Raw genomic sequence first — 9095 nt, 5'->3', positions numbered from 1 at the left:
TTTAGGATGATTGCTTCAAAAAAAGACATGGAGAAGAAGTGATTGCTTTTTGGTTTGTTTAGCCTTTGCGCTTTAGGAATTTGAACCTATACAAGGAAATTTCCTATGCTGAAACCGTTTACATGTTCCAGTCTTGAAAACTGACAGCATGGTTGTACTGTCTAGTGTGGGCAGGGCAGGATTAATTCCAAATGGTTGTAAAAAACTGGCGTTGGAGGGTTTAATTTTTTTGAAGCTGGTTGGGGGTGGCAGGGCATTTTTTGTTCATTCATCCTCATTTATAACATTTCCTGAAAAGCTTTCTGAAATTTAAGCTTGGAATTTTAATAACTGAAGTTTTCAAAGGTGGAAAGAAACAGAATGACCTCATACCAAGAATTTTCCTGAAAGAATACCTAGAAATGTCATTCCAAAAGTATCTACTTTTCTTTGCACCACTAACAATATTTTTTGTTCTTAATACGTTATAAACAATGATATTCACTAATTTATTGATTCACAGTAATATCCTGCTTCTCATCCTGGTTTTTCCAGCTGTGTTTCAGACTGTCCAAATAGGCATAAAGGCTGAAAATGCCATCTTCCTATGAGTAGTTCTACTTGTGTGAATTATCTTGTTGAAGATATTGGATATTACTTTATAACTGAAGAGTCTGCTGCTACAAACAATATAGAGATATATATAAAGCATAGCCATTTCTAGTGTGTTCATAGTAAATTCACAAATAATGTTGAAAACCATAGTTACAGCAGTTCTAGTGTAAAGCAAACATAAATCTAACCCTAGTGAAATGAGCACCAAAAGCTCAAGTAAATACTTCAGTTGTTGTAGTCTGCCAATTTGTAAAAAGTATGTTAATCTAAAAACAAACTAGCAAAATGTTTTCTAGATCCTAAATGAAAATGCTTTAGCCCTTCAACTGCCAAAGGCCATGTTGAAAAATGTTTAATTTGAACTTGTCTTCCTTCTATCGCAAATGAAATCCATAATATGGACTAAAATACACAGATACACTATAGTGCAACTAATGTACATGACTTTTCTGTTAAATTTCCTTTCAATAGAAGCTTATATTCTGATGAACACGTTGTAATCTACAAAACCAGCCTATATTTGGATTGTGCAGTTCCCTTGACCTTTATGTAAACATCCATTGACAGTCAGTGAAAGTTTCAGAAGTGCAATGTGATTCCCATCATATACCTTAGATCCTTAGATTTTTTCTTCTATACATTTCTGTTGCCATGGATTATGATAAAACTGGTGTCTTTACCTTTCGTTGCTAATTACCATTGGAAATACTTTGCCATGCAAAGTAAGACAGTGTTCTGCAATAACTTATGACAGTGAACTCTTGAATACAATACATGGTGTGTTGTTGTTTTTTTCAGCTGAGCAAAGTTTTGGACATTTTTATTAGCATGAATGAGGATTTAACTTTTCCTCTAGTTTTCTTCTATTTACTGTCTTACTCCATTATGTATAAAGTCAGTTTTATTTATTTACATAATATTTTTCACAGGTGGGTCTGAAGTAGATGGAAACATTTTATTTGGTTCTACTACCTTGAGAGGCAGAGCTAGTCATGACATAATTCTAAATATATGAGATGTCATTGCTTAATGAAAGCTTGAAAATGCCACAAGAATATGATTCCTTGCTCTAAATTGTGATCAGTTCAGGCAATCAAGATTAAATTTGAAACCAGGATACAGTAGGAATTAAATTTCACAAGAATTCTGTGTATACCTCTTCGTTTTAGTCATGCATACTTTTGTGTAGTAGAAGTAAAAGAATTATCCTCTGCTTTATTTAAGTGAATGTGCATTTTAGCTCAAGTAAACAAAAAATAGCAAATTTAGGTTCATACTGAATCTGGGTTACAAATATTTCTATGATTTTGTTAATGGATAATAATATTAATACCAAATACATGTGATAAAAACAAAAAACTAGCAGCCTGGTCTGGATAATCATAATGGATAGTATGGCTTTGTATAATTCTGTTCTGTGTAATCCAAAACAATGTAGAATGCTAGTTATACCTTTTCTGACAGAAGTACTAGGCATTTTTCCCCCCAGGATCAGCACATGGGAGCTAGTCTCAAAGGATGGTCAAATTATGCCAGGGAAGGCATAAAGGTAGGCTTGGCTATAGTGAAGTATCTCTGCCTCCATGCATAGAGGTATCACTGGACAGATGGCTACCTCCACTTTTCTCTACTTCATTAGCTATCTGGACCAACTCCAGTGATAAGTATTATGAGAATGACCAGTCATTTTTTCCTTTATCAGTTCCTATCTCAGTTTGGTCTCGATGATGAGGAGGGAAGCAATATGCCTTGAGAGCATGATTGCTGTTATTCCACATTCCATTATAATCAAATATGAGATAAGATGAGTCCAAGAAATGTCTTGTAAACCTGTGCTCTGGAGGACTTTTAGAAAGCTCAAAGACCTTGATAGAAGCTGAAATTCTGTGTGTGAGAATGATAGGCTTTATAAATTGAAAATGAAGAATGATACGTGTAGTGGGCAGGTAGAATGTTTTAATGCTTGTTTGATAAGAAATGTTTTTATTTGCTGAAATTGTCATTGAGAGATCTGGTATCATTGTTCGCAATCTAGAGATGGAATTGGAGAGAATCTTGCTTCTATAAAAATTGCAAAATATGACATTCAAAGTATAGCATAGCAGCAGGGACACTATCCAGATGGCAAAAGGTGACAGGTTTTGTATCAACAACAGGCAAAGACAAAATAAAAAGAGGGAAGAGAGGGTCTTAGTGAAAACCCTCAGTGCCTATTAAGGATGAAATGGTAATCGCTTTTTGGTGGGAATCAGTACATTTGCATAAATATGTTTATTACAAGTAGTAGTTTTCTTTCTCCTGCAGTATTCCAGCCATTCACAGCAAATTATATTGATTAACATTTCCATTGGACATAAATGTTATCATACATATATCACTTATTTACAGAGGATTGTTTTCACTTGCTAAAGCATTTAGCATTTGAGTGCTGTGCTCATTCTGCTCGTCCCACATTCCTTTCCCCCTTTCCCTTTTAACAGTACTCAGAAGCTCTTAAGACTGCAGAACTCATCAGGACAAGAGCAGTACCCTTTTGGAACTATTACTTCTGTAAATCATTAACACACACATACATTTTGTTATCTGTCAGAACACAAACTCTCTTTTGGTGTTGTACATATTGTACTAAGAAGCTTACAGGTCAAGTCTCCAGTAAGACATAGGGATCTCTGCCAACCTGCTTTCCCATGGTATGAATTGTTTTACTTGCATGCAGTATTTGTTTCATGACTGCCTTGCTTGATCTTCCTCCCCTGTGACTAATGTAGTATTGCTATCAGAACTATAGGCAATTTAAGGTGAACATTTAGCTTTGACGGCTGATCTTAAGGAAATCAACAGTGTACCTCTGTTGACACCCAACTGTGTATCTTTAACTCACCCAACTCAAATGATGCAGCTCAACATCTTAGCTAAAACAAGTTAAGACGTGGCTGTGGTGAAAGTGAGCTAGGTGAAACTCAACCTAGGCAAGATTTAGATGACAACAGTGTATTGGACTGAATATATCTTATAAATGTAATATCAGCCTTTTGGACTGTGTAAGTTAATTGACCATGTGTTATCAGGATCTATAATTTGGGGGTGATTTGTGCAGTCAGTTGTCTTTCGCTTGCTTGGCTAGAAGACTACATGCTTTTTTCAGATGCTAATCTTGCCATGACTACTCAGGCCATTGATACTTTAAGATTAAATTATTTCAGTGTGTTATTTCAATATGTTACTATTCAGAAAAAAACTGATTCACAAAGTAGTGACACTTGCCTCATGAGTGGGGCATGTTGCTTACTGAATGGGAAAAACATGACACCCATACTCCTGGAACTGTACAGACTTACCTTAGGTCTTCAGGTGGAGCTTAAGGATTTGGTCATGACCTATGAAGCTCTAGATGGCTTTAGAACTGTTTTTCTTAGAGACTGCCCTATCCCTGTGCTATGCGGATGCACCTGTGTCTAACAGATGCAGAGCTGGATCTCCAGCATAACGAAAGAAAGAGAGCTACTGGGGGGGGGCAGATTCTTTGAGGGCTCTAAGCCTAAGGCACAAAATAACTCCATTTCCTTCAAAATTAAAAGGAAATTTTTCAATATGGTAGGAAAAAAATGTACCTTGGCTGATTCTCCATATCTGTGTTGTTAATTAACCATTCCCTGTGCACCATATTAAATATTTATTTTTCAACTTAAATTGCTAGGATTCAGAATGTCTGTTTGATGTTTTATATTTAGAATTTTCCAAAAATTCCAGATTGACAAACATTTTGCATTTAAAATGATAGAATGTAGATATTTAATCTTCATTTTTATGAACAAATTGTGCTCACATAAAAAATGACATCTATAATTCTGAGATTGGTTTAAAATTGTATATACAGAATTAGAGGCTGCTTTTAATCTAAAAGCAGGCATAATCACAGATCTTCTGGGGTTTAATTTTGTTTATTTATGACTGTGTGTAGTATAAATATATCTAAAGATATATCTATATAATGAATCGAGGTACATGAGATGTGATTGAAAGGAACTGAGGTCTTATGACACAAACAATCTTAGGTTGTGATTCAATACAAAACAGAAAATACTAAAGTTACATTTTTAATAAAGGCAGCAATGATCTTTGTAAGTCAAACTTTCTTTGCTTAACGTGCAATTTCATTATTAAAAGGTAAAGTAAAAGAGCATTTATTAAAAAAGGAAGTATGACCCTTGATTTCAAAATAACTGAGTGCTAAACCTTTAAAAACATTTTATAGACTGAGCTTATTGAAGTATTAGAAATGCATACTATTAAGGAGCTAACATACATATTAGCGAAATTTTATCTGTTATATACTGTATAAGTTATGTACTAATATCGATGCTGTTGACTTTTTCATTTCCATAGAAACCCTTGACTTTGAGCTTTTGTTAGATCAAACATAAACCTTAGGATAGGTTGTATTGCTTTTAAATAATTCTATTCTTCTCAGTCACAGAGATCTCAAAGGGTGGATTTAGGCAATTTCTAATTTGTCCCAAGGGACTAGTGAAGTGAGGCTTTACAAGGCTGTTTTTCGCTTATGAGGCCTTAAAAAAATTCAGAAACCTCATACCTTCATCTCATTTTCATCGAATGTAGAGGCTGTGATATAACTATTGTGTTTGCAAATCTGGCAGATATTAAGATTCCAATAAAAGCAAGAAAGATCAAACTCAACACAGGTGAGGTGGGTGGGTTGCTAGAAGAATCTAGAATATAATGAAGAAGGACTTTGTTATAAAGGTTCATAGTTTCAAATTGCTTTTACACTTTCTGGTTCTGGAATCCAAGCTCATATCAGACACCAATAGTGCCCGTTTCCGTTTCTTTTCTGGGGAGGTGCTTGTGGCGATTTACCTCAGATTTGGACTTGACCACCATAATCAATGGACTGCCGCAATGCAGCATACACAAGACTACCCTTGAAGACCACTCAGAAGCTCCAGTTGGTGCAGAATGAGGTTGTCTGATTGCTGGGCGGGGTCAGGGGGAGGGGAGTGCTTCTTTCTTCAGTTCTTGACTGATGCAAGCTTCCTATTGGCTCTTCTATGTTATTCTAGCTGGGTTGGTCTGTAAACTTCTATAAGACTTGGGTTCATTATATCTCAGAGACCATCTCTCTTCTACTGTCATGGTGCTTGAAACCAGGTGAGGTACTTGAACTAATACAAGATACAATGGGAAGGTACAATGGAGATTGTATCCTGTTGTGCATGTGTACGTGCAAATGACTGTATAATTTGTAGGGAATAATTGATACAGTTTTCTTTAGAAGCTTTTCACATTTGCACAATATTCACAGGCAGATAATGATTACTTCAAGTTGTTTCGAATTTTGTTTTGAAATGTTTTTACTCTATGGACTGATTGCGAATGGAACACTGTGAGTATTTGACATTCAAACTATGTTGGCCTCATGGTTATATTGCATGGTAGTGGATGAATGTAACTTGTATGTACAATTATTGACTTAAAGAAGCCTTATGGCTATGATCTTTTTTGAAAAATTAACAGCTTGGAGAAATTTTGCAGGTATATAGGATTTTAAAACCTGTAGCATGTTTTTTAAATTTTTCCTTTCTAGGTTAGATCCAATTTGTCATTGCTAGAAAAAAATGCATATTTTTGGTTTATTGTTGAAGCACAGACTCTTTTGCATGTTCAGCCAAAAGGATGGGGATAGCATATATACAAGAGGTGGGCTTTGCCATCTTAAAATAGCTTTGCCTCCTATATAAATAACTTCTAATGAGATTTATTTGAACATACAACTTCTAAGTTTGCAGCATGGGGTTTCATCTTTGCCCCTATAATTTGTACAAATGGATAATAAATACAATTTTTCATATAGGGTATAAATACTACATTAGAATATAAAACACTGTAAAGGGAAAATATTCTGTCTTTTCTGGCAATACAGGTGACATTCCTTCATTAAAGAGCCTGTGTTTTTTTCTCCTTCTGAGTCCCTTAAAACAAAACAGCTAAAAGTTTAATATGGTTTTCCTACATCTGTCATATCTATTAATTATTTTGTTGTTTGCTTCTTAAGGTACATCTTCCCAAGTGTAGGCATGTAGGTCATAGTGGGTAGCTGTGGAAAGCAAACCTTCTCTTTAGCGTGGAGGGATAATTGCAAGTAGAGTTATGGGCTCCCTCCAAATAACTCCTCTTTCAGCTTCAGGATGTGGCTGGGTAGACAAGCAATGATGTGAAGAAATGAGAATCTAAGACAGAACAGGCTTTAGTAAAAGTTAGTCACCTATATTACATACCCAGAATCCAAGACAAGCTTGTAATGCCTGCTACACAGAAACCTGTGGTTGTGGGCATGTCTGCATGTGCATTAATGTGCCTTTGCTTCTGTGCATTATGTTTAGTACCGCTAATATGAGGTACTACATAAATGCGCAATAGCCAATGCTAATGTGCAGTAGCAGAGGCACATGGACTTTTTGTGAAACTGTGCATTAGTACATTAGCACAGTTTTTGCCATGATGCGCTAATGTGCAGTAGAGTTAGTCTACTATACATTAAGTGTCTTATGTAGATGTGCCCTGTGACTACCTCGTTAGCTTTGGGTATGCAAGATACCTAGGTTAACACTAGAAAAGGAAGGTCTATACATGTTAATGTCATACCTCTTACTGCAGAGTAGACATGTCTTTAATGGAGTACTAGCTTGGACCCCACCTCCAGCTCATTGATATTCTCAGGCTCATAGAGTAGTTGGCAGTGTCATATGGGGGATGATTAGCCTCACTCAGGTTACCTCAGTCATAGCAGGCAATGCCGCATTGCGGCAAATGGATGCATGGCAACAGCTGGCACAGTGCGAGACATGGAGAAGACTGAAAATGTTAACAAGCAAAACCAGTCGTAAGATTAGAGAAGAGGTACACAGAACATTTTTTATCAACCTTTTCCATTCCCAGAAGGATAACTCGTTTCAGTCTACTATAGTCATATCCAGGGGTCCTGGTTTTCTCTGTTTAAAAATAGCAAATTCTCTGATAAAAATCGCAAGTTCTCGGATTAGAACCCTCCAAAAACCATGATTAAAATGAAATATCATTATAGGTATCAATTGAACATGTGTTAATGATATATTTACAATCTTAAAGCAATTTACAAGCCTACCAGTGCCTCAATCACTATAATAAATTCGAAGTATCTATACATTTTGGTATTTGATTTTTGGTATTTTACCATAGAAAATCAGAGCTCCCCCTGCCCCCTTTGCTCACCAGGATGCAGGTCTAGGCACCTCACTCCCCACCCACAGCCCCACAGCCCTACTGCTGCCCCTCATTCCCCACCCACAGCCTCCCAACCCTCCTGGTGCCCCTCACTTCCCATCCACAGCCCCCTCAACCCCCAGCCCTGCCGGAGGGGGCTCCCAACTGCCAGGGCTACATGGCCAGTCCAGTCCCAGGTCCACAGCCCCTTGCCCCCCCCAGCAGCACCCGAGCCTCTACTGCCACCTTTGGGAGGCAGCAGCTGCTGCAGCAGAGCATGGAGCATAGCTCCCCCTGTCCCATGAGCAGCATGGTTGGAGCGGAGCCCATGGGGGGATGGGGGCAGGTGTGAGCTGCCCACTATGGGCTTCGACTCCCTGCACTGCTGCCCTCCCCTTGAGGCCTCCACAGCCCAGTGGGCAGGACCCAGCATGCAAGGCAGAGCGGAGCCGGGTGGGAAACCTCATTGCTGCCACTGGGAGCTCCATGCCAGCATGGCAAGGTGTCTCCTGCCTGCCTGGCAGCAGTGAGGGGTGCAACTATGCACTGCCACCTCCACTGCTGCCAGGTGCTTTGCCCTCAGTGCTTTACCAGTGTGGCACAGGGCTTGCAGCAGTAAGGAGCTTCCCTGCCCAGCCCCTCTCTGTCCTGCCATGCTGGATCCCACCTGCTGAGCTACAGAGATCTTGCAGGGAAGGTAGCAGGGTGGGGAGCCTGAGCCTGCAGTGGGCAGCCTGCTCCTGCCCCAGCCCCTGCCCCCGCCCAGACCCCTACCACTGCCCCGGCCCTGTACACAAATCTTGGGGGCACATGCCCCTTTTGCCTCACCCCCGGAAGTGTGCACAGTGCCAGGGAGCTAGTCCCACCCCCCTCATCCCCTGAATGAGCCACCCATGGCTCTGTCCTGCTCCCCTCCATGGCCCTGCAACCACACATTCTGGCCCCAGGCCCCAAGCCCCACACTGGCCCAGCTGGCCAGCAGCTCCAGCCCTAGCCCTGCCCAACTCACTCCCAAAAAACCAAACAAACCAAAAAACAAAAAAAACCCACACTGTTTACTAGAAGCAGCAGCATGTTAGTTAAACCTGGCTGTGCAGCATCCATATAGATCACCCACTTCAGCAAAACTTTTTAGTGCTGTGATCTAAAGTTGAGTTGATCAGCTGTTAGATAAAACCTCCATTTAAGCACCTTATCTAGACAAATGTCGGGCCAGCTGAGTCCATCTAAGACACTGCCTG

At 39.2% G+C, this 9095-nt stretch overlaps 1 protein-coding gene and 1 long non-coding RNA gene across 5 annotated transcripts in view; both read left to right on the top strand.

Annotated features, from left to right (window-relative positions):
• The window catches only part of SLIT3 (slit guidance ligand 3), a 1179950-nt gene that overhangs the window by 689567 nt on the left and 481288 nt on the right, over positions 1–9095 (top strand). The gene's annotated exons all lie outside the window — the stretch shown is intronic.
• The window catches only part of LOC109290129, a 13796-nt gene continuing 6104 nt past the window's right edge, over positions 1404–9095 (top strand). Inside the window, exon 1 of the long non-coding RNA XR_002095534.1 lies at positions 1404–3284. This is a non-coding gene — a long non-coding RNA (uncharacterized LOC109290129). The remainder of the gene's footprint in view (positions 3285–9095) is intronic.

The sequence above is a fragment of the Gavialis gangeticus genome, unplaced genomic scaffold (genome assembly GCF_001723915.1).
Source record: "Gavialis gangeticus isolate Ggan-Ray unplaced genomic scaffold, GavGan_comp1, whole genome shotgun sequence".
Taxonomy (NCBI): Eukaryota; Metazoa; Chordata; order Crocodylia; family Gavialidae; genus Gavialis; species Gavialis gangeticus.
Note: the sequence above shows the minus strand (reverse complement) of the source record. Positions and strands in the feature narration are given on the sequence as shown.